This window comes from Chrysemys picta, chromosome 16, assembly GCF_011386835.1.
Source record: "Chrysemys picta bellii isolate R12L10 chromosome 16, ASM1138683v2, whole genome shotgun sequence".
Taxonomy (NCBI): domain Eukaryota; kingdom Metazoa; phylum Chordata; order Testudines; family Emydidae; genus Chrysemys; species Chrysemys picta.
In genome coordinates, this window is record NC_088806.1 from 28,009,870 (window position 1) to 28,035,774 (window position 25,905).

The 25,905-nt window shown below is 44.4% G+C and overlaps 1 protein-coding gene across 16 annotated transcripts in view; it reads left to right on the forward strand.

The window, feature by feature from the left end:
- Positions 1–25,905, forward strand: part of NCAM1 (neural cell adhesion molecule 1) — a 245,299-nt gene that overhangs the window by 55,925 nt on the left and 163,469 nt on the right. The window lies entirely within an intron of this gene.

Sequence of the window (25,905 nt, forward strand, 5' to 3'; positions counted from 1 at the left end):
TTCAATAGATTTGTTTTGGAATAACATTTTCAAAAGTGTCTAAGTGATTGAGAAGCCTAAGCTCCATTGAAAGTAAGTGATTTAGGCTGTTAAGCCGCTTCAGTGCTTTTCATAATGTTCCCCATTAACTCCAGTTTTCCAGAGTTTATATCTTTGGATTGAGATTTCCAAAGCAGCCTAGGGGCTTTTCTATCTCAACCCTGACTTCTACACAGTTGATCACACAGTTGTGATTCTTGCCCTACCGAGTGAAAACATGTCAAGCTATTGCAGCAGAAGCTACTGGGTTTTTTGTTTTGTCTTAAAAATGCATCATATCAAATGTTACTTTAGCAGACCAGGAACATTTCCACAGCCTGCCTTCAAACTGTTGGTTTCAGAAGGATGGATGTACAGTTTAGAGAGTTAGGGGAATGGCACATACTTTCAAACAGTGCTTAAGGCTTTTTTAACAGCACTATTAATTATTATTATTATTATTATATATGTGTTTTCTTAGCACCTTGGTGCTAGGCACTGTACAAACAGAACATGGTACATGTCAATCTACTCTTGTAGTATTTGACTGAGGTGACAGGGTGCTTTATTGGTAGCCATAACAAATTTATGCACATGTGATTATGTTTATTATTACCTGGTTTGTTTCTTACCTTTTTTGCTTATTGCTGCCCTGAACAAAATTGTTTTTTCCCCTATAAATCGCGTTACTCTGAAAGGTTTCAAGGAATTGCTATGTGTAAAGGATAACAAAGTTCTCAGTCATTTTCCTGTAATACAAATGTGCACTTCAATATGTGTGAAGGGGAACATGTTAAAATGTAAGCACTGGAGATAATGTTTTAAGGGATTTGTAGGCTAGGCTAATTTAAAATAGGTTTCCTTCCATGCTGAAATCCCATATAGCACTGCCAATCAACAAAAAATAAATGTTCAGGGTTCTGAAAAGTTTTTTTTTTTATTTATTTTATTTCTTTGATAGCAATGCCTTTTAGCTGTCTTTTTGGAGCCAGATTTTTGCCCCCTTTTCTTGTGTTGAGTAGCACTTCACTCTGTGACTAGTCCCACTGAAATAAATCTCAACATACAGAGGATTGCGTTCCCAGCGAGTGCTCTTGCACTGATTTCATCATATTAGTTACAATTCTACGACTCCACTTGCAGAATAAGGGACTGCTCAACATAAGGATAGCAGAATTTGGCCCTTAGTGTTTCTTTATATATATCTACCTGGCTATCTAACTAAGGCCTGATCCGAAGTCCTGTGCAGTTCAGTGGGCTGTGGTGAAATGGTGAAATCTCTACGAGAAATCACCCTTGTGCACCCCCATGTTTTAAGAGAGCGCCAAAAATTGTTCTCTAACATGGAGCCCTTACTTCTGTCTTTGCCTGCATCCGTTAGAATGCTTTGGTTTGCTTTCCTTTTAACACCAGCCTTTTGGAAGCCCCTCTGCAGGGGCAGCTGAGCCTGGGGGTGGAGTGGGAAGAAAGGACTGGTCTCTTCCAGACTCATCCCCAAGGCCAAACTGCTTCCTTCACTGTGCTTTCAGAGGGTGGCCAGAGCTGATGGGGTTGGACAGCAGAGACAAAAGGCATCCATGCAGTTGGCCCTTGCCAACTGTGATTAGATTTTAAGGGATTAACGGAATGGTGCCCCAACTTCCTCCACTGGGGAGGAATATTTTCCCATACAGGAAACGCCACATGAGAATAAATTCTATACAGGAGAGTGGGGCCCAGATGGAGTGGAATTCTGTACCACCTTGATTAGAAGATCATTTGTTGAAGATCTTTTAGTCGGTCCATTGAGTGTGTGTGAGAGAGACAGATAAACAGACTAGGCACATTTTAAACCTAGGTCCTCTGTCATGTCCTCCATGTAGCGATGTTCCCTATGCTGTATACAGTCATATTTCTCCATGCTGCTGTTAATAACCCACCTTTGTAATGTATGGAAACATGGGTTATGTTACTTGCTTACAGACCGCTAAGTGGTACAAATGAATTGATTTGTATTATGGCAGATCTTATGAATTACTAATTGGTTAACTAGAGCAATTCAAAACACATTCTTCTTCGAGTGATTGCTCCTGTGTATTCCACAGTAGGTGTGCGTGCTTGCCACGTGCACCGGTGCTGGACGTTTTTCCTTTAGCAGCGTCCGTAGTGGGGGAGCACCGCTGCGACCCCTGGAGTGGTGCCGACATATCGCGCTACAAAGGGGGCTGCGTGCTCCCCCCACCCTCAGTTCCTTCTTGCCGCCAGTGAAGGTAGTCGGAACTTGTGCTCCAGCTTTGCTGCAGCAATTCCAGCCTTAGTGGTATCCAGCTTCTCTTACTTGTTGAACCCTTTCTCTGTTCGTGCTGGGCTCGGGGCATGCCCCGTGGCCCAAGCTTCAAGTCGTGCGACTCTTGTCGCAATCCTATGCCCAGAAGCGATCAACATACTTAGTGTCTTCGCTGTCTTGGCGAGGCTCACGTTAGTGAGAAGTGTAAAATTTGCCGCTCCTTCAAGCCCCGAACGAAGAGGGAGCGTGAGATCCGACTCCGAGCTCTCCTCATGGAGTCGGCGTTGACCTCGGCACCAGCGCATTGAGCCGACCCCGCGCCGGGCACCTCGTCCTCGGCACGCAGCGAAGCGCCCCAGGCGTGCCGTCCTGATTCCACGCCAGGTACCGCGTCGTCGGTGTGCAGTGACGCCCCGTCGATGAGCCGGCACCGCTCCCCTTCTAAGAAGCAAGGGAAGACTCAGTGGCGCCGGGAGAAAGATCGGGGGGAGGCAAGACCCGCGTTGGGCAGCTCATGATCCCCATTGGGACTGAGACCTCCGACTCAGGTAGAGTGGAGTAGTCCGGTGCCGTCCACGTGCGCCTCGCCAGAGGTGAGAATGCCTTCGATGCCGGAGGCAGCTCAGGCCGCATGCAACGTCATGACGTTTCCGGTACCGGGAGCGCCGCTCTAGGCGGGCCCCCAATCCCATGGGAAGCCTTCGCTCAGTGCCCATCGACCCTCTCCGGACGTCTCCGAGGTCGAGATACTGTCCCGAGTTGAAGGGCTGAGCCGCGGACCCCGGTGTGCCTCCACGCCGCGAGCAGGATCGTCTGCGAGCGAGCTTTCCACCTCCACTCCGGGAGATCATAGCGGAGGCACTAAGAGATGGCGCCGTTCCTCTTCGAACCTTGTCCGCTGGGACAGGTCCCGTTGGCGGAGGCACCGCCGTTCCCACTCCGGCACCTGCCGTGGAAGGTGCTACGCCTGGAGCTCGTCACGGGAATCCCAGGCACCGAGGAGGCGTAGTCTTGGGCGCCGGAGGCATTACGGAGACAGCACCTCAGACTCCTACCTGTCCGCCTCCAGGGGCCGGAGCCGTCGTGTGGGACCGCTCTAGCCGTTTGCAAGGCACCGTCTGCTCGTCCCGGGCTTCGGCACGCAGCCACTCCTCGTCGAACCGTTCGGTGCCACAAGACCAGCCGGCCCTCCTGGGCCTCCTGGCGTCCCAAGGCCAGGTCATTCCCTGGCAGGGACAGTGGTGCCAGTGGGCACCGTGGCTCCAGTCCCCAGCACTGCCAGGACCCCGCTCCGTTACAGGAGCGTCCCAGGCCCAGCCAACGTCGCCACCTCGGCACCGCGAGGAGGCAGTGGGCACCGACCCTCCAGCACCGACTTGGGCCCTGGGTCAGGACGTCGAGCTTGCGGTACAGTCGGGTGCAGACGACACCGCGGCACCGACCTCCTCGGTGCCGGACGACTCCGTGGCGCCACCACCTCCGGTCTCTCAGGAGGATATGCAGCCGAAGAAGTGGTCAGTAGCCCACGAAAGCTTATGCTCTAATAAATTTGTTAGTCTCTAAGGTGCCACAAGTACTCCTGTTCTTTTTGCGGATACAGACTAACACGGCTGCTACTCTGAAACTCAGGAGGGTGGCATCAAACTTCCAGCTCCAGGCCGAGGAGATGGAGGAGCCGTCGGACACATTGTTTAATGTCCTGACCTCCTCGACGCCGGGACGTGTGGCCCTCCCGCTCCATTAGGGGGTGGCCAACATTACTACTGGCCTCTGGCAAACCCCGGCATCTCTTTGTCTGATCTCCAAAAAGGCTGAACGGAAGTACTTTGTGCCCACAAAGGGGCACGAGTACTTATACTCCCACCCAACACCGAACTCTCTGGTGGTGGAATCGGTGAACCACCGTGAGAAGCACGGCCAACCCACTCCTACCCCTAAGGACAAAGATGCTCGCAGGCTGGATTCCTTTGGGAGAAAAGTTTATTCGTCCGCGAGCTTTCAGCTCAGAGTGGCCAACCACCAGGCCCTCTTGAGCAGATATGATTTTAACGTGTGGGATCCCTTGCCAAGTTTGAGCCCTCCCTCCTCGAGAAGGACAGGAAGGAGTTTCGGGCCCTTGCGGATGAGGGGGTGGTGGTGGCTAAAGCGGCGCTCCAGGCGCACTCTGATGAGGCAGACACGGCTGCTTGTTCGATGGCCACAGCGGTCTCCATGAGAAGGGTGTCCTGGCTTTCGCTCTCTGGACTATCGGCTGAGTCCCAGTTGATCATGCAGGACCTGCCGTTCGATGGTCGGGCCCTGTTTGCAGATCAAACAGACACGTGTCTGCATGGGATGAAAGACTCCCGTACTACCCTGCAGACGCTAGGCCTGTACGTCCCGCCGGCCAAGGACAAGCCCAGGCCTCACACCTCCGCTCCACAGGCTCGGGGTAGATATGAGCCCCCGCCTAAGAAGCAGCGGGAGCAGAGGCGCCGGTCACAATGCCAATCCTGCTCGGCCCCTCACCTGGGGCCCTCTAAGGCCAGGAAGCCAGGGAAGCACCTTTTTTGACTGCTTGCAGGAGGTCACCGGGTCTGTTGCCAGGTTACCCCCCCCCCCAGTTAATAAAGTTCAGGTTTGCAAATCGTTTACCTGCCTTCCGTTTACAATGGTCCCGTATTACCACGACCACTGGGTCCTCAACACCGTCTCCCTGGGGTACAGGTTGCAGTTTGTGTCGCCCCCTCCCAATTGCCCTCCGGCCAGGGAGTCGGCGGAGATTCCAGAACATGCGCTCCTCCTGGGTCAGGAGGTACAGCGCCTCCTCTCCCTGAGAGCCATAGAGAGGGTACCTTTGGGAATTCCGTGGCAAGGGGTTCTATTCCAGGTATTGCCTCATCCCGAAGGAGGGCGGGCGGGCTTCGGCCCATCCTCGTCCTGCGGAAGCTCAATCAGTTCTTGGTACGCTGCAAATTCCGCATGCTGTCCCTAGCCTCTATTATTCCCTCCCTAGACCAGGGGGATTGGTTTGCAGCGCTGGACCTTCAGGATGCCTACTTCCACATCCACATTTTCGAAGGTCACTGGCACTTCCTCCGTTTCCTGGTGGGCCAGGACCACTACCAGTTTACGGTCCTACCCTTTGGCCTCTCGACGGCCTCCAGGGTCTTCACAAAGTGTATGGCGGTGGTAGCGGCCCACCTCAGGAGAGGGCTGCAGGTCTTTCCCTACCTGGACGATTGGCTGCTCAAGGGCAAGTCCCAGTCCCAGGTGCAGCAGCAAATAACCCTCCTGCTACTCACCTGCTCAAATCTAGGCCTAGTGGTAAACGAGGAGAAATCCACGTTAGTTCCGGTCCAGCGCATAGAATTCATAGGAGTGCTGCTGGATTCTCAGGCGGCCACGGCCTCCCTCCCAAGGGACAGGTTCGAGGCGCTCAGAGGCCTCGTTGCCTCGGTCACGGCCTTTCCGGTAACCACAGCTCGGATATGCCTTCAAATCCTCGGCCACATGGCAGCATGCACCACACTGGTGCGACATGCCAGGCTCCGGATGAGACCCCTCCAACTCTGGCTGGCCTCCCACTATTCCCAGGCCAGGGACGGCCTGGACAAGGTTGTTACGGTGCCGCCCGCGGTGGTTGCGGACCTCCAATGGTGGTCCCTCCTGAGCAACATGCTCCATGGAATCCCCTTCCGAGACCCCTCTCCCTCACTAGATCTAGTGTCGGCTGCAACCGGTTTCCACCCGGCGGATTTCTCTCTGGATCACCTCGTGCGTTCGCACGTGTCATGACCTGGCTGGGCTTCCCCTGCCTCCTATTGTTAAGGCGCATTCGACGAGAGCCCAGCGCAGCGGTGCTCCCCCACTACGGATGCTGCTAAGGGAAAAACTTCCGGCACTAGTGCTCGTGGTGAGCACGCACACCTACTGTGGAATAGACAAGAGCAACACATCTCGAAGAACACCAGTTACGGAACAGGTAACTGTCCTTTTCTATTCCAAGGGAAAATTAAGTAATATCTTCTAGGGATCATTAGAAGCACAATATAATTCTGATTTGCCTTGTAAGTCTCTGTTAGCTTGGCTGTGTCTTTAATCTGCCAATCATCTCATTGGGTTTCTTCTGGAGCTGTTTACCCACCCAGCATGGTATTTTCTTGCAATGGAAAGTCCAGGTCTCTTCAGTACTGTCTTTTCATTACAAAATTATCTATCATAAAAATTACATTCTTATTTTCCCTCCATTTTTCGCTTTTCGTAATCGTCCTTGCACTTCCAAACTCATAGTAAATAAAGCATTAATATTTCAATAATATACAAATGCAGAAGTCTGCGAGTCTGAGGATTAGTTTGTAGAGAAATTGGCATCTCTGATCATACCCCACAGCCAAGGTTATAGCAGGATTTCCATTTTAAACACTCTTTTGGAGGTGTTGAAACTTGCCACTTGTGGACTCAGTCCCTTGAGAAGGGTTTGTTTATTTATGTATTCACGCAGCTTCATATTGCTTTTCATTAAAATTTCATTGATATTTTTATTTAGTATGTGTTATAGCCTTGTTTATATGTGGCCATAGAAATTGAGAGTGGAAAAGGCCACTTAGGTCACATCTAATCCATTCCCTGTGGGTCACTGAAGGAATCTTTAGCTTCTTCATAAAGAGCTGTGGTTGGGGGTAGATTTTTTTCTTTCTCTTTTCATTGCACCAATAATAGAACGTATGTCTCAAATGAACACAGCACTGAAAGTCATTGTGTGTGTGGCTGGAGGTAGGGATTCCAAGCATTGTCTTATACACCATGCCCCACTGCTATAAGGTACAATGGATGAAGTGAGAAGGGCTGGTGAGTTGTAGCCCTGAATTTTTGTCCGATTGTATTGTCAAGGTATAAGTGGTGGTGTAATGTATACAATGTCTCTGTTCTCCCTGATTGATTGGCTAGCAGAGCAGTGGTGTCTTGGATGAGAAGTTGCCGGTGTGCGGATTTGACCACCTCTGTTCACGACAAACAGGGATGGTGTACACTTTGTAAATAAATACATTACTACATAATATCCTGCCTCTGTCACTGAATTCTCTATCTGTGGGAAATTGACTTGTTTCAAGACCCCCAAATCTGCTTTGCCTTGTGATAAAGGCAGAAGTATTTTGTTTTGTGCTGCACCTGGAAAATTGCTTCAATACACAATCTGTTTGTAATACAAAACAACCTTTCCTCTGTACTCACAACATACTGTTAATATTCTTTGCTGCATTTAATAGACTGTACTAAGCTTACATAAGATCACAAGGGATGAGCTGTTTATTATAAATACATTTAATGTATATTGATATTTCAGAACAAACCTTTTCATCATGCTGCTTAATTCTCCAAGTAAACAACTTCAGAGGGCTAATTTGATCATGAAGATGTGGTGGTGGTTCTGTTGTGAAATGAACTCATTCATAATTTGACACAACTGTCACGATTCACTATTAGGTCTTCTCTTGCTTTGATTAAATTTGCCTTAATTGTTCATCCCGTCTACGATAAACTAATGTAGAAGCAATTGTTACTTTGGGATGAAAAGGACATCACAGTGTTTTAGACTTTCATCAGTAAAATATGTTCGCTTACCACATCAACAATTGGAGCAATGAGATGTGAAGCTACTTAGCTGGGATGTTTTATTGACAAAACTTATAAAGAGAGCCCTGAGATAATGGCAGAATGCATTATGTCGATAGTAATTTTTTTCATAGTAAGAGGACTGCTGTGTAATTATTTAGGTGAAAATATACAATATATATGACTTCCTATTGATTCTAAATCTGAAGTGTGTTAGGGTAACTTAATTAACTGAAAAAGGGAATATGTAAAGCTGTTTGGAAGAGAGACTATCAGTAATTAATGTTTCTGTCATACTAACAGAATTAGCATATTGATTTTAATTCATTGCGCTGTATGAGTCCTTCAGTTAAAAGAAACAGCCCCAAACACGCCCATACCCTTAGTGAGCAAATAACCAAATGTTTATTGTTAAGCAGCTAAGTCTGATGTTAATATCTGATTACTAAAAAACAGCCATACACTTTGGACGTGCCTGGTGATTTTGATGATGTAGGACGTGCACTGGAAGGAGGACTAATGCTATAGGAAGGAGGGAATGTTCCCTTTTCTAGGGTTTACGAGTCAGCCGCTCCCAGGGTAACATCTCTCCTCTCCTGGACCATGTTGAGCACCTCATGCAGCTTCAAGAAGTAGGCCTGTACTTATAAGCCTCATGCTCAGTTCTTTAGGCCTTGATTCAGGAACGCACTTAAGAACGTAGTTGTGTCCATCCTCATGCTGGAAGGGAAGCCACTGGGGACTTCTGCTGCTAATCAGTTAAATGCTTTTGAAAACCCCACCCAAAAGCACTTAAGTATGTCCTTATGTCTCAGACTTCAAAGCACGTGCTTTCCTGGGACACATCCAGAGGTCAGGTCAGCCTATCAAGTTAGTGAACTGGGGACTTAAATATTCTGTTTTTCTTACAGAAAACCTTTCATTTTGGTGCATTACTTTTTCACCTATTAATACTACGGCTTTTTTGTGTTCCAGGAATAGATCTGCTTACAAAGTGCATCACATAGGATGTGTTTTGTGTTTCATTTCATTAAACATATGTGGGTGTTCTCCCTCCACTGTGTTTTCTCTGATAGTCAGGCCCCAAGCCTGAGGCTAGGTCTACACTACCCGCCTGAATCGGCGGGTAGAAATTGACCTCTCGGGGATCGATCCCCGAATCGACGCTCTTACTCCACCAGCGGAGGTGGGAGTAAGCGCTGTCGACAGGAAGCCGCAGAAGTCGATTTTGCCGCCGTCCTCACAGCGGGGTAAGTCGGCTGCGATACGTCGAATTCAGCTACGCTATTCACGTAGCTGAATTTGCGTATCTTAAATCGACTCCCCCCTGTAGTGTAGATGTAGCCTTAGAGAAGCTGAGTGCCCTCACCTCCTACTGAAGTCATTTGAGGGTTGACGCATTGAGCACTTTTCAGAGTAGCAGCATATATTTTCTTCCTTTCTCAATTCTCAGCCCACCATTTCTCCTGATACTGCACTGGCTAGGCAGCTGTCTGAACCAAAACATTTCTTCCTTGCTATTGCAAAATAGTCTGAGACACCAATACATTTTACTTTAGGAGGAAAATATAGTGAATTTAAGTCTTCAGCTAAAAGATCTCCTTCTATACCAACACAAAATGACAGATTATTCTGTTATGTTTTTTTGCATCTCGTTTGGGTAATTTCCTTTATTTCCTAAAAGATTTTACCCCTTCACCTCGCCCCAAAAACCCTATTGTCTGGATTCTGAAAGGACTTTGTGCTGTACTGTGAATGAGAATTGTGTGCTATGAAAGGATAGTAATATATCTATTTCTGCTCATTGTCTGTTCAGTTATGATTTCAGTAATGAGAACCTCTTACCAAGTGTGAGTCAGAGTTTGATAGCTGAAGCAAACATGCAAAGATATTGATGTTAAAAATGTATGTGTTCTCTTATAGCTTTATTAATTACACCTCTACCCTGATATAATGCTACCTGATATAACACGACTTCTGATATAACGCGGAAAAGCAGTGCTCCGGGGGGGGGCGGGGCTGCGCACTCCGGTGGATCAAAGCAAGTTCGATATAACGCGGCTTCACCTATAACGTGGTAAGATTTTTTGGGTCCCAAGGACAGCGTTATATCGAGGTAGAGGTGTATTTATAGAGTTGCATGGGATGCCCGTCATCATGGCATCTGGGCAAGATTCAAATTCCAAGTGAGAGGAACAAATATTTTAAATTAAGACATTAGTCTACAAACATAATATAAAACATGAAGGGTTGGATTGTGGCTTTGCATCATAGGGCTAAGGATAGATTACTGCCACAAGAGCAAACCAGGGACCATAATGTGACTCCGTTACACAGTGGTTCCTGGCTCCCTCTTTGCGTTCTCAAGGGAGTACTCTGAGCCAGCTATAGGGCTGGTATAGATTACTGCCCATGGGGCAGTGCCTCAGCTGTACTGGTTGCTTTGTTGGAGGTGGAGCCAAAACCTTGTCCACCAACATGTGGGAGTGGGAAGGAGAGGAAGTAATGGCCCCTAGAGATGGCTTTCCCCTTGAGTTCTGGGAGAGAAGAGGACTTGTGCATCTGTCTGGGACACATCCAGTGTTTCTCCACACTTAAGATGGGTCAGTTGCACATAGAGGTTTTCCTAGCTCCTGGTGTAAAGGGTGCTGCCAGGCAAGGCTGAATGCTAGAAAGATTCTGGGGCCAAGGCTGTGTGTGCTGCGTAAGTCAGCTGGCACTTCCAGATGGTATGTGTGTTCCTTCCATAGCCTTCAATAACCCGGAATTTGAATAAGGATAGGGCAAGAGGGTTCATTTCACACACTTTGTTTAGGCCGTTGAAGGTCCCTGTTTGGACCACCATTCCTCTAGCACTGTTACTAGACCTGCTGCAGCAAAGCCTATTGAACAACCTGAATCTTGGAGGACTATCTATACGAGCCCCTCAGAGAATCCTTTCGAGTATTTTCCTGTTTGTTAAAGTCTAAAACAAATAGCATCTCTAGCTGTCTGGTTCAGTTCTTTGCATTAGAGCCACAAGAATTTTGTTTAACTCTTCCATAATTGTGACACAACAAAGCCTGCTCTATACTGCAGTTTGCTCCCTGTCAATACAGGCTGGGGGTTCCTTCCAGTTCAATGGTGCATCTTCTTACACGGCAGCAGCTATCCACGGTTTCAGTCATTCATGTGACTTGCTGGTTTGGGGTGTAATTCTGATTCTAAGTGGGAAGCTGAAAGGAGAGCACTTGAGTTATATTTTCCTTATACGAATAGGAATAGAAAATTATACAAAGGAATTGTTGTGGCTGACAGTTTCGAGTCAATAAATCTGTACACGTTTGGGGAGGAAAAAAGCAGTTTATAAAATGGCAATTTTACCTGATAGACAGTAATAATGGAGTTTTGATGTTTTGGACAATTAGTTTTACCAACAATATAGAAATGGTTCTAAAGAGAGAATCTTTTTCTTAAAAAAACAAATACAACTTCCCCTCATCAATTTTCAGTATAAAGACGTTCATTCAGCTACTCTGAGGCTGTCAAACCAAACACATGAAAGCCTGAAAATTACTCCTTTTTTCAATTTATTTTAAACTTCAGTTAAGTTTTAGCATGGCATAACTATTGACATGCACAAAAGTGTTACATTGTGTTCTTTGAAAGTCTGACTGTGCCCAGTTAATGCATAAGCATGAATGGAATGCCATCAACTTGAAATTGAGTCACTTTCAAGAAATGAAGTTAAGTTATTTCAGGTAGTAGGTCATTATTTGTGCAGGTTTATTTTCAATACAATTTTCATATTTGATGTCAATTAATATGAAGATTTAAAAAAAAATGAAGAGTGTAATAGTCTTTGAATAAAATTATTACTTTTTAATGTTTTGTCAAGCACATGGATGGTAGCTTGGGGAAGGGTGTGCATTGGTACAGTCAGTGGGTACTTCATTTAGACAATATCTAGTCAATGTTACATTCATTGATAATTTGGGAGGATATTAGAACCATAAGATCGTACAGAGGGGAAGGAGCTCTTAGTCAAACCAGGGTACTACAGATGATGTCTGGGATGTTTTGTCAGGTGCTTGCTTAGATGCCATGTTGATGAGCATGCTCTAAATGCTTGTATGGAAATATGTCTCTCTTTTTGACTAGTTGAGTCATTTCAGTTAGTTTTCTTGCAGTATCCAGTGTCAGAGCACCCAATACAACACAAATTCGTGCTAATATTTGAGCTAAGGAGGACTTCAGATAATCTAGTCATTTGCTGTAGTGTTAGAAGTATTTTGTGCTTTCTCTGTTGGCACTTGTAAACATTATTGGATCATAAATCTTGATAATCATCACAGAGGCATGATCTTTGATATTGTCACTGCAGTTAGGATGAAATCCTCCCATTGGTTTGAATGAAGCTGGGTTTTCACCCTTAATAGATAAGCTCTGAAATAACTTGGTGTTTTCTTGGGACTTTTTTTGTGTGTCACTGAGTTTATCTTCAAAACAAGATTCTAATATTTTTGGTCGAGATACCACTTTTGCATGCAACTTGCAGCGATCAGCAAGTGTTTCATGGCAAGAATTGATCTCATAGTATATGCAGATGCAGGGCCAAATTCTCTTCCAATGTAAATTGTTGGCATTCCATTGACTTTAATGGAGCTGTAGCATTTTACATCAGCAGATGATGTGGCCTGCTGTATAAACTTGCAACTTGCAGTTATGCTAATAGTGGCTAGCACATTGGACTGGGGCTCAGGGACCTAGGTTCTGTTCTTGGCCCTGCTGCGTGATCGTAGGCAAGTCATGTCCCCTCTCGTGCCTCAGTTTCCCCTTCTGTAAAATGAGGATAATATGGACTTCCTTTGTAAACTCTTTGATATCTGTGGTTGAAAAGTGCTGGATCAGAGCTAGCTAGGTGATGGTGTTTATCATTCAATCTTTTGTTGCTGCAGTGTCCCCTGCTACGCAGGTTCTGGCTCTCCCCACAGCTCTGCCCAGGGCCGGCTCCAGGCACCAGCTTGTCCAAGCAGGTGCTTGGGGCGGCCACTATGGAGGGGGGGCGGCACATCCAGCTATTCGGCGGCAATTCGGCGGACGGTCCCTCACTCCTGCTCGGAGCGAAGGACCTCCAGCCGAATTGCTGCCGCAGATCCCGGTGGTGAATCCGTAGCACCTCACTGCTGTTCTCCAATGGCTCAGTTTCATGAATGCTTTTAAGACTATTTAATCCTTAGAATGTGAAAACCCAAGGTACCACTTCTCTGATTTTTTTTAAATAAAAAAAAACTCATTTAGAAGATAACAAAGGAGAGGTTCTTCATCTGAGGCTTTTTTCTTTGTTTGGTGCAAAGCTGTGGCTTCTTAGCATGAAAATGTCATTTGGAGTGTTTTATTTCAAAACCCTATACCTTGAGGTTCAATTGCTTTGCTATTGTGAATAGTTGTTACCTATAATCCGATAGTGACTTGTTACTTTTCATCAGCTGGTACAGCGTTTGCTAATTGATCTGGACTCAAGCCAGCAAGATCTTTCTAATAGGGTGGTTTTATATTAAGCAGTTTTAATAAGCAATTCAATTAAACCTTGCATAAAAAGTAACAAAAGCAAGAAGGCGTTATGCACAGAGAACATGACTGACGCATCATTCAAATGAACATTGAACAATGCTAGATGATGTCGGTCACTGGAACCTACTTTGGCAAGGTCATGTAAAAATAGCTTAATGTATTCTGCACCCGGGAGTGCTGTTGTTCTGCTTAGTTCTATAGAAAGCAGGTTTGTGTGTTGTTCGAAAGAGTCTAAATTAGTTGGTGTTGGAGCAACCAGCATTCGTTTCAGTTTCCAGTTAGCTTTGAGTCTTTCACACTTTGCATTCTTCTGAGAATGTGAACATGGCCCTAGCTAGTAGACAGTGCATCTTCACCTGAATTTTTCCTTTTCCATGCAGTACTTTTAAAATTGCAACATCAGCTAGAGTTGTGCATCATAGTTCAGAGCATGGAATCATGTTCTGATGTGCATATAGAAGCCACCTGTAAATACTGTAATAATACCTGATACTTAAGTAGCATCTTTCACCAGAGAATTTCCAATTGCTTTTAAGCAGGTAATTAATTTAGTTACATCACCTATCCACCCTTTGAGGTGGCTGAGTGTTACTGTCCCCATGTCACAGATTGGGAGAGTGAGGCACAGAGCGATTAAGCCATTTTCTCAAGTTTGTGCAGAAAATCAGCATCACACTGGGGAACAGAACCCAAGAGCTAGGATTTCTGGACCTGTTTTAGAGACTAGCTCATGTTTCCTGCAAAATGAAATGAAAGCAATTCTTTCTCTTGTCAAAACTGACGTTTTTAAGGGTTGCTCATGGACAATCTTGGTTTCTTCATAAGAGCCTTAGAAAGGCTGGAAAAATTCTTATACAGGATTCTTGGCTTTCTAGTCATGGCTGAGTGAGGCGCTCACTGAAAGTTCCTATTTCTGAAATTAATTTTAAGTTATAAAATGCAAAATTAGATCCTCAAAATATTCCCATCAATCAAACATTTTGTATTAGAAGCTGTTGTGAAGATTCTAATCCATCCTGTTTAGATACCTTTAATAGAAATATTTTGTTCAGGATCCCTGAGTGATCAGATATTACAGATCATGTGAGTGAAGAGAGAAAATTTCCTTAGGGGAAAAAATAATCTGGGCATGTGAGAGCCAAAAGTTTATGCTGTACAGTTTCGTGATTTTTGTGCTAAGGTCAGAATTTTGTCATTTAAATATTGAACCTTCTACATTTTACCCAGAAAAGCTGATGATGATTCTGTTCTCTTGTTTTCCCCAGTTCTGCCTTAGTACTCTCTCCACATCTGCATCTCCCTCACTGACGTCAATGACAGCTATACAGTGGTAAGGGTGAAACTCACCTGTGTGCAGAGGGATCTATGCACCACTTCAGTCTGACTTAAGCCCTGTAAGTGCATAGGCCTTGTTCCGGTCCTGTGTACTGGGTTGGGGACTAAAATGGCACATAGACACTTTTGGTGACCCCTCTATGCCGGGATGAACTTCACCCAGATATTTGTCTGTTGTCCAGTAATTTTGATAGATTCTGCTTCCTGTGTGCCCACGCAACTCCCACAGGCTCCAGTGGGAGTCAGATCTATTGCTGGAGAGCAGTGTTTAGGCCTCTGTTTGCAGTGAAATACTGGGACCTTCAGATTTTAAGGAGTTAACCATGACTGGCTAAGAATCTGTTAAGTAATTTTCATATACTGTTTGCTATTCTCACCCATTTGTAAAAGAGTATTTACTTTAAAAAGCTTTCTGATTTTAATAGGCTATAAAGTGCGTTTTCGTTGGCAGCTCTCAGTGATGTATACATTTAAACATGTTCTTGTTGCTTTTTCAAATTTGACTCTGAGCTTTAACATTTGGATGAACAATTCGTGCAGTGATAAGCGAGGCTGCGTCCACTTTTTCTTCTCCACGGTCCCTGAAGCTGAAGTCTTGTAATTTCTACATGAAATGATAGTAGTAGTAATAAAAAACGGTAAGAAGATGCTACATCAGGTTAGTAGTATAATTAGGTTCTTTCTGCTTTGAACATGCTATCTAACTATGATAATGGCATTAGCCTCTTTACATTAATGGAAATTTGCTTTTGTATCAAAAGCATAAAGGGAATATGGTGAAGAAGCATTTCAACAGAGTTGAAGAGATGGGAATTTGACCTCTGTTCCTTTTCTCTCCCACCTCCCATTGCCTGTCTCTGCCATCTTCTTCCAAACAAGCATGGAAGGAAGGGCGAGGTGAGAAATGTTGATCAAATAATAGATTCAAAGCAGAAAACAGTTAAATGTACAACATGTTGTTTACATTTCCACCTCCGAGTTAAACATTCATGGGTTTCTTTGCATGCATAACTTGATGAGCCCTGTGTTTTAACATCCACCTCTTTTCTCACAGGCTTCCTAATTGTGTGTGCACAATTGCATTTGTTCTGTCAATAAACAGTGCAGCCCCACCGTGTGTTTTGCTAATTGTGACGTAGTGTGTTTTACTGAGGGGTATGAACAATCTACTGGTGAAACCATATCTTGCTGTGGGTTTGACAAGGGGAGGGAAATCTTAGGTCAGCAGAAGAATGGTTTAAAAATCACTTCTCAGCCTGGCTGGGGTGTGATAGTTTTGGAGCTTTTCCTCCTGCTCCTCCTCTCAACTGATTCTTCACCTCATAAAAGGTCTGTGAGCAGATATTTTCCCCATCCTGTTCTCAAGCAGTCCTCACATACTGGCAAAACTCAATCCCTTCCTAGAGTTTGGCTTGGTTAACCAATACATTAACAATGAGGCAACATAAAGTTCAGCCCAAGCCTTCTTTCCAGGCTGGGCTGTTCCTAGGTTTGTTCTCTCATGGCTGTTCAGCCCACACCGTATGTCCTCTGTGCTGTAGATCCAAGACCCCTCCGGCTAGTGGACCACTCCCACCTCCATTATGTCCATCGTGGAGTTTAATGAGCGACAGCGTGAGTGAGATTGACATAATGTGTCTCTGTGGGTTCATCAACCCCTGCTGGCAGGGTGTATGCACAGAAGAGCATTACCAGCCTGTTGCAAGATCTGGGTTCTTTTTTTACATTAATTTCTTATTAAATTATTCCCTTTTTTTTTTTTTTTTTGCAGCCATGTTTTTCAGGCAAATTTGAATCTCCTGATCTTCGGTGTCATCCATTAATAATGGATCCATAATCCCTACATTTTCAAAGCAGCACATGGAGCTTTAGCTCCTCATTTCCCAGTAATGGTAATGAGATTCATGTAGCTCAGACTTTGTGTAGCACTTTGAAAATGTAAGGGTTGATGGGACTCTGAATTGTGTGATTGTAGGAAAGAGTTTGGGTTAGCAGCTTGGAATCAATAAAAATAAGTAATTTTGGTACCGAAAGGTGAATGAAGTAGTAATAGCTAACTGGGTAATAGTGTGTTCAAGCAAATACGAAGCAATAAATTAGCACTATGGTGTTTGCTGTATTTAAACAAATGTTTTGGTGACCTGAGAAAAGCGTGCAAGCAAGTCAAATAAAGCTTCTCCCACTACAATTTTGCCATTACTATTTTACTGTTCTATGGAAGGATGAGCAACATTCATTTGTGTTCTGGATGCAGTCCCAGTATATGTTTTTAATGAGAAAATAGGAGATCCTTCAGAGATGGGTGTGATTTTCATTTACACTAAGGTCTCTTTATACTGCTTCGGCACTGTATATGAGCCTAAAAATGGTCACAAATGGGCAACACTGCCACGGTGTTAAGAACATAACATAAGAATGGCCCTACTGGGTCAGACCAAAGGTCCATCTAGCCCAGTATCCTGTCTTCCGACAGTGGCCAGTGCCAGGTGCCCCAGAGGGAATGAACAGAACAGGGAATCATCAAGTGATCCATCCCCTGTTGCTCATTCCCAGCTTCTGGCAAACAGAGGCTAGGGACACCATCCCTGCCCATCCTGGCTAATAGCTATTGATGGACCTATCCTCCATGAATTTATCTAGTTCTTTTTTGAACCCTGCTATGGTCTTGGCCTTCACAACATCCTCTGGCAAGGAGTTCCACAGGTTGACTGTGCATTGTGTAAAGAAATACTTCCTTTTATTTTTTTTAAACCTGCTGCCTATTAATTTCATTTGGTGACTCCTAGTTTTTGTGTTATAAGAAGTAGTAAACAACACTTCCTTATCTACTTTTTCTACACCAGTCATGATTTTATAGGCCTCAATCATATCTCCCTTTAGCCGTATCTTTTCCAAGCTGAAAAGTTCGAGTCTTAATAATCTCTCCTCATATGGAAGCCGGTCCATACCCCTAATCATTTTTGTTGCCCTTTTGGAACCTTTTCCAATTCCAATATATCTTTTTTGAGATGGGGCGACCACATCTGCACACAGTATTCAAGATGTGAGCGTACCTTGGATTTATATAGAGGCAACATGATATTTTCTGTCCTATTATCTATCCCTTTCTTAATTATTATTGTACAAGGATGAGAGAATTAGGCATCTATATATTCAGTACAAGGCCACTGATCTTCATTTTGTCATGAAATCGCCCCCACTTCAAAGACAGCCCAAACACGTTTGTTGGGGAATTGGTGAATTTTGTATTCGGAGCTCACGTAATCTCTGAAAATCCAAAAGTCCCAGCTAATAATTATTCTATGAATCTTTCTCACTGACCCATTAATATTATTGATTGCTATGGAATATTAGTTGATGCATTTGAGTGCCCTGGAATGAAAGATATATTGTGTTGGTTATTGGCAGTATATTTGAGTTAACATTCATGATGACTTTGCAGTGCATAGATTATTACTTATGCTATTACTGACCCATATTAATGGGATCAAGAACAATACATCTTCAGTAGAGGAGAAGCCTTGCATCGCTGCACAATACTGCAAGAAAATGTGGTTTGAAGAAGAGAAGCTTTTTATTGGCATATTTCCTTTGGTATAAAGGGGCTTTGAAAACATACTGCTTTTTGTGTCCAGCTTGTGCTACATAAATTAGATCATGGATTTCCAAATGAACTCAAATCTCAAAAATGATCAAAATTAATTAAATTTTGACTGATATTAACAAGACTTGCTTGTTTACTGAATGCTGTTTTTCTTTCTCATTTTCCTTTCATTCCCCTCTTTTTCCCATAAGGTAGTACTTGGCCATTGCAAGGGGCTAATGAGTTAGTAGCATGCCCATTTTCTTTCTCTGTCAGAGCTGCTTTGCTCTAGCTCCACATTGTATGGACTTTTCTAAATGTTAGTGCACTAAAAGGAAGGCAGAGGAAGTTTACAGGAAGCAAAGAGGGTGTGGGGCAACAAAATGGTCAGATGGTCAACAAATGTAGATTGGCACAACTTTACACCAGCTGACAATCTGTCCCAAGATGTTTTCAATAAGCAAAGAGCCAAGAAAACTTCCACAATGAAAAGCAAATGGTATTTCAGAATAATTTTAGTGAATGAACTTGTCTTGTGTCCCAGGTTTTGTCTCAAGTTTTTGGCTTTAACAGGAAGAAGGTAGTATCTCTTGTTTTATACTTAGTTTGTAAACTCTTTGAGGCAGGGACTGTCGTCTTCTGTGTTTGTAAAGCACGTACCACAATGAGGTCCTGATCCCTGACTGGGGTTCCTAAGTTCTGTGGTAATACAAATAAATAATAATAAAGTGTCTACGCTACAGTTAAGCTTACCCTAAGGAGACAACACAAAAACACCCTGTTTTCTCTGTTTCTTCTGTTTGTTCTCATAAATCCCCCCCCCCCCTTTTTCAGTTTTGCATTTCTTTTTGTAGTCTACAAAAATGCATGTATTTTATAGGGGAGAGAGTTGCCAAGAGGAAGCAGTAGGTTTCAAAGTGGAGATGCAGTGCCAAGCAATTTTTCATGGAGGAATATGTTCGTTCTGTAGCCACTGGAATGTGGGGAACTGGTAAATGGTAGTTTATAATTCAGATGACTTGATTTTATGGCTGGTAGACTCTGATGATTTACATACTCTCTTACAAATGCTGGTGTGAAAGTCACAAGCCAGATTTTCAGAAATGCACTTTTTCTTCGAGTGCTTGCTCATGTTGATTCCACTCTAGATGTGCGTGTGCCCACGTGCATGGTCATTGGAGATTTTTGCCTTAGTGGTGTCTGTAGGGTCTGCCGTCTGTCCTCTTGAGCTCATGCATCGGTCTGTGAGGCACCGACGGCCCTACGTCCTCTCATTTCCTTCTTACCGCTCGTGGTGTTCAGTTGGAGCGCCCTTTCCTTGCCTAGCAAGGGCTAGCAGTTTTTCACTAGGGCACGGGCTTTGTTGACAGCCTTCCTGGCACAGGTGCCGATTCAGGATATCTGCAGGGCCGCTACCTGGTCGTCTATCCACACGTTTACATCTCATCATGTGCTTACCCAGCAAGCAGAGCAGTGTTGCAAGCCGCCCGACTGTGAACTCTGAGCCCGCCTCCAGGGATACTGCTTATGAGTCACCTAAAATGGAATCGACATGAGCAAGCACTTGAAAAGGAAAAAACGGTTATCTACCTTTCGTAACTGTTCTTCAAGATGTGTGGCTCATGCCCATTCCATCACCTGCCCTCCTGCCCCTCTCTGAGTTGCCAGCAAAAAGGAACTGAGAGGCCGTAGGGAAGGCGGTGCCTAATATACTGACGTATGAGCACGGCCCTCGATAGGGCGCCATGCCAACCTTATGGATATCACTAAGGCAAAAATCTCCGACAACCACGCACGGGGGCGTGCACGCGCCTAGAGTGGAATGGACACGAGAAACACATCTCGAAGAGCAACAGTTACGAAAGGGAGGTAACCGTTTTTTCCCAACCAAAGGAGTAGGAGTATGCTGAGCAGCTGGGAAAACCTGGCTGTTTCATTTAGGTGCCTAACGGGGAGCTGAGCTCTTTGGAAAATCTGGCCCCAGTTGTGACTGTTGAGCATTTATGAAAACCTGTCCCCTTGCTTGTTGGCAGTGCCTGGATCCTGTGCTTCCTTTTCCAGACCGGAGTCTGGGTTTGTCCAGTGCCCCCAATACCAGAGAGGCCCAGGTGAAGAGGAGAAGAACGCAGTAGAGGTCCAGCCCAGAACTCTCAGCCCAGAGTGTGAATGGTAATGGTGGCTTTGAGCCACCAGTGTGACCTCCTAATCCTGGGATGTTTCCAGCTGGAGATGGCCCTGTTGTAACTTAGACAGCTCTGGGGGTCTGTCTGAATTACGGCAGCCTCCCTGTATTGCCTGGGGAGTGTAGTGCTGCATGCTGCTGTCCTGGTCCCAACATGTCTCTCCTGCTCCTGGCACTCCGCCTGCACCAGGACATGCCAGGAGGTCCTTGGGAAGCAGCTTTCTGGTTGTCTCTTTAGTGTTTGGTCCGGGAGAATCTTTTCCCAGCTGGATTTGTGGCTTTTAGGGCCCCTCTACACCACTCTGGTTAGGGTGAGGATCTGAACCATAATTTCCCAGTGAAATGACTGGGATTCCTCACATCATTAAAGTTAAGCACGTGCTCAGGTACTTTGCAGGATCGAGGCCAGTGTCAGTACTGGACACCTTCTTCACTAGCATATTTGCTAAACTAACCTAGGTTGTGAAAAAGGAAGGCAATGAATGGGCATGAAATGAGGTGCCTGTGGTGTACTGGGAGCGTTTGCTCTCTTATGCCACCATTTTGTTGCTGATCTTTGAGAGAGCAGGGAAATGGTTGTGTTTCTGAAGGAGGCTGCCCATCATCTGTGTTGGCTGCCCTTGGAATGGTTTAACTTTGTGGTATTATTCTTAAGGCCTGACAGTGGAATTCTGTCCTGAATTGTGGGCAGTTACGGTAGTTTAAAGGCTAAAGGTTTCCTAGAGGCAAAGCATTCATAGTTGGGGAAGCATCATTTTATGGAGCTGCATTTGGTAGCACATCTGGTGAAGTCTGAGGACTTGCTGAGCATATCCAGGAGCTGATCTTTGGGCTGAAGAGCCTGTCAACAAACAACAAAAGTGTATGGTGAAACGTTAAATATCTTGCAAATGCCCATCCTGAACTGCACTCTCTTCCTTTGGAGAGAAGCATAGAGTATGTGTCTAAGGAATAAGAGTGCAACTGCTTTATTTCCACCTGTTTTAATTACCAATCAAATCCATGTGCTGATTGCTGTTCAGTTTGTAACGCACAGCAATGTAGTATGTACTTGCGAGGGTGTAATTCATGTGAGATACAGTTTTAGAAAACCTCCACATCTATTCTGTGGGAATTTAATTATAGATCCCAGCATTCTGTGTCAGAAAATAGAGTAGTTCATTTCTTGTTGGAAATGCTCCCATTTCCACACACATTCTTTGTCTTAAAATGTTGTAAGATATGAAATTCCCCTCTAAGAACAACATAGATGTGGAGCATGTTGCAGGATTGTTCATGGGTTCTTGATATAAGTAAAGCACACATCCATTCTGTATTCAGCACAATAGCCTTCCTGGAAAGGAGAGAATTTTCTCTTGACTACCTGCATTAATCTGCTATGAAGATGCTATGATCCCTCAATATAGTTCTGATTTGATATTTTATTGAGAGTTTAGAATTATTCTATCTTCCAGCTCCATCATAATGCCCTGGACTTTTTGGCTTTGGCTTTCTGGACCTGAATGCTCTGTCCATCTCCTGTGTGATGGCTGTTAAATGAAAAATACAGCACTGAGCCCGAGCAAACTGCAGCTATGGTTACCCCTTGGTCAGATATGACCTTTCAGTGTACAGTTTCTGTTAAATAAATGGGAGCTCATGACCAAATACCCAGCAAAAACCAGTCTCTTCCCACAAACCCTGAAGACAGTTATCTGTGCTAGACTGGGAAGTGTTATTTGTAGGAAGATTTCTAACAGACCATCAGGGGTAATGTTTCTTACGAGAGACAAGTACCGGTATGTTATGATATTTATAGCATCGCCTGAGATCCATTTTGCAATAAATAAATAAATGAAAGGAACTGGAGGGGGGGGAATCAACCCAACAACTTTATAGAAGCTTGACATGTAGAACTGGCTGGTTCTTGACTAATTAGGGATTTATCTAGTGGGATGTGCACTAGGACTTTTAAGCTGTGTTGATAAGATGACTGGTAATCAGATGGCCTGTGGTGGGGTGGGAAGAAAAAGTGCTTTTGCTTGAGTTGATTTTTTTGCTTTGTATTTCCTATGCTCTTGTATTTTTAAATGCATGACAAGGGTGCTTTTTGGTGTTTGACGGAAATTTAAATAATAAGTATGATCTGTGCGTTGCTAGTGATTTGAGAATTTTCTTTTTTTAATCAGCTATTTGCCTGATTTTTAGCTTTTTTTTTACTATCTGAATGGGATTAAAATAAGGCCAAAATTCAGAAGCATTTTCCTTTCTAAACCTCCTTTCTCCTGCCGTCTCCAACATATTTATGCACAAGCTTCCACCCCAACAAAGAACTCTTTGAGCCTGTGTCAGCCCAGCATTCCCTTCTTTCACTTGCCGTTAGGGGCTGTGATTTACTGCAGTGACCTGAGCACATTTGTTTACAGCTTTCTTTTTTTCCATGCCCCCTTCTCTGTGTGCTTTAGTTATGCTAACATTCCACTGTACACATGACTGATGGGGCTGTGTCAGCTAGGTCGGAGTGATGGTCAATGGGGTTTCTGGGTGGAACTAAGGGAGAAGTCGGGCCTTTTTTTTCTAGCTACCAAAGCCTTTTGCTTTTCATCGGGGGGAGAGGGGGGCTGTTTATGCAATATCGATTAAGCTTCTCACAGGTTCTCGAACTATCAAACACTGGTGCAGAGCAGAGGACAGAAAAGCCTCATCTGCAACCCGGCCTCAACAACTGCTTCTGAAACGGTGCTGAAAGCTGCTTGTTCTCATTGATGCTTGTGGTAAAATAGTTTTCACCTCCAGTTCCGTTGCACCCCTGGCCTGTAGTGTGTACGTTTCCTAACACAGGGGTGTAGGTTGTTGATGTGATTATGGGTGGTATTTGCCGAAAGTATTTAGGAGACTTGTGTTCCTAAGAGACTTAGGTGCTTTTTGAAAATCCCAACCCATATTATTGTTACACGCCTACTATTCCTTGACTTTTGGTTTGCCTTTTTGTGCATGCTCCTGTGCCGTTTAATGGTGGTAGGGAAGATTTAAATGCAAAATACTCCTTGCTTTAGTTAGTAGCTGGAAATGTTTGCTTTGCCATGTGCTATGTAGAATGCTGTTCTGAGAATAACACCATTTAACATGAGAGCCATATAAAGTCAGCAGTATTCCTTATCTGCTGTTGTTTCCTGTTATACCGAACACATCCAAGCACCACACCTTTTACATTTGAAGGGAACGCCATGTAGGCTGAGCACGAAAACATCAGCCAGTGTCTCATGAATGAATAGTGGCAGGAAACCAGGGTATTATTCTATAGGCCTGCAAACCAAAATACATGTTGGATCCTACTGGTGCCCTGTAGAGCTGCCCTTTCACAGAGAGATTTTATCAAAGGCCCTGCCAGAGGGTCACAGTCTTGAGGCTGCTGCCTTCCCACGTCCACCATTATCCCTCAAGGAGCATTCCTACCAACAGGTGACTGCACCAAAGAGCCAGAAGGGCCCCGTTCATGTGAGACATGACTCCCCCTCCCACCATCTGCAGCACTAGAGCTTCTGTCCCCAAAAGGAGGAGATGGCTGGTGCTGTGGGATAAAACTTCCCCATTCCCTTGGAATCATCCGCCTAGGATTCTCCAAGCCCAGAAAGTAGCAGAACAAGCTAGTCTTGTACATTGAGTTCATCACATGGCTGGTATCCATGCTACCCATTAACTTCTGGACTGGCATGATTTGATATCTGTATTTAAAATGACAAGCAGTTGAGATCTTGTTACAGTGGTGGCCAGCAGAAGCATCTGAGCTGGAGATCCTTTGCTATAAAAGCAAAGGGGCTACTGGCGGTGATTCTCCATTAGGGCCTTTGGAACTTGCTTTCCCTCTTGGGATGAAATTCTGGCTCCATTGAAGTCGAAGTGAATTTTGCCATTGACTTCAGTAGGGCTAGAATTTCACCTTTGGTCTGCAGTCCCTGGACTTGGTTACCCCATCAACCGATAAGGAGAAGAGTGGTGGATAGGGCTGGGTAGCAGTGTGTGTGGATTTCTCCACGTAATTGGATCTGGAGGTAATTGACACATCTGTTGATTGATTAGTGTGTATTTAAAAGATTGCTTGGGCACTTTTGCACAACAGTACAGATCAATATAAACAAATGTTCCTGAAAAGAAGATAACCCGGCGTATGAAAAACAACGGCTTTCTTTCCCCTTTAAACATGAACAGCTTTTTATTGAATCCATCTCCCAATCCTGACAGCCAAGCTGTTCCTCTGAAATTTTATCCAGCCTTGAGCTAGATTAATTCTCAAGTAAAACATAAAAAGAAGCTTTTGCAGGGCATACTGTAGTTGTAAATCAGTGCACGAGTGCCGCACAGATAGAGCAAAAGGGGCTGACCTAAAATTTGTCTCTTGCTTGTTTTTTATTTAGTATGCTTGTATATGGTATTAATTCAACTGTGCCGAAAAGTAATGGGTTTACCCTGGCAGTGTAATTTTGTGTGTGTGTGCGTTGAGTCTCTGCTGCTTGCCATTATTTGAGAAGTGTTTCCACTCCAACTTCCAATGTGATGTTCTCTTCAGTGCAGTCATGTTGCTTTGTCATTCTTCTGATTCTCTCTCTCTCCATTTTTTCTGTCTTTGTCTTTTCTGGAACTTATTTGCTTTACCAATGACAAAATATTCCTGGTTGCAGTAGACTCTGAATGCCAAATAATTTGAACACTGTAATGTCCCAAAAGTGAATGTAAAAGTGCCAGGAAATTCCTTTTAATGTTGCACTAGAACAAGAAGAAGTCCCAATTTAACAGAGCAGCAGAACGTCCGATGTTTTTCTTTGATGGAACCATTAGCTTGCTTGCCTTGGTTGAAGGCTCTGGTTATATTCTGTGTTTAACTTCACAGCCAGTAATTTTGTGTGAATGATGCTGCATTAATTAACACCCTCACAAAACCTCTATATCCTTTTCGTGGTTTTCTTCATACTACAACTCATCTGCTTACCTAAGTCTCATGGATTAATACATATTTGCATGAACCATGTCTTGCTTTATTGTCTTAGCTGTGCATTGTGAAGGTAAGAGCCCAGACGTGACTTAGAGTTCACCATTTTACAGTTTGCATTCATACTTCTGGCATATGGCTCTATAAATAATCCCGATGCTGTAATATGATCAGTAACAATAATGTTTGCTATCCTTGTTCTTAAAGGGATCCTGTTAATTTTTCTTCATTTCCTAATGTTTTTTCCATGATAAGTTCGAAACTGGAATCTGTTTTTCTGAGCATTTCCCTCTCTCCCTCATTGTTCATGCGCACCGGTTTGTTATTGTAGAGTTACTTGCACACGCTGGGTGGTTGTTGCAGGATTGCTGATAAGCACTGGGCAGCTATCTTGAATTCCTATTTGA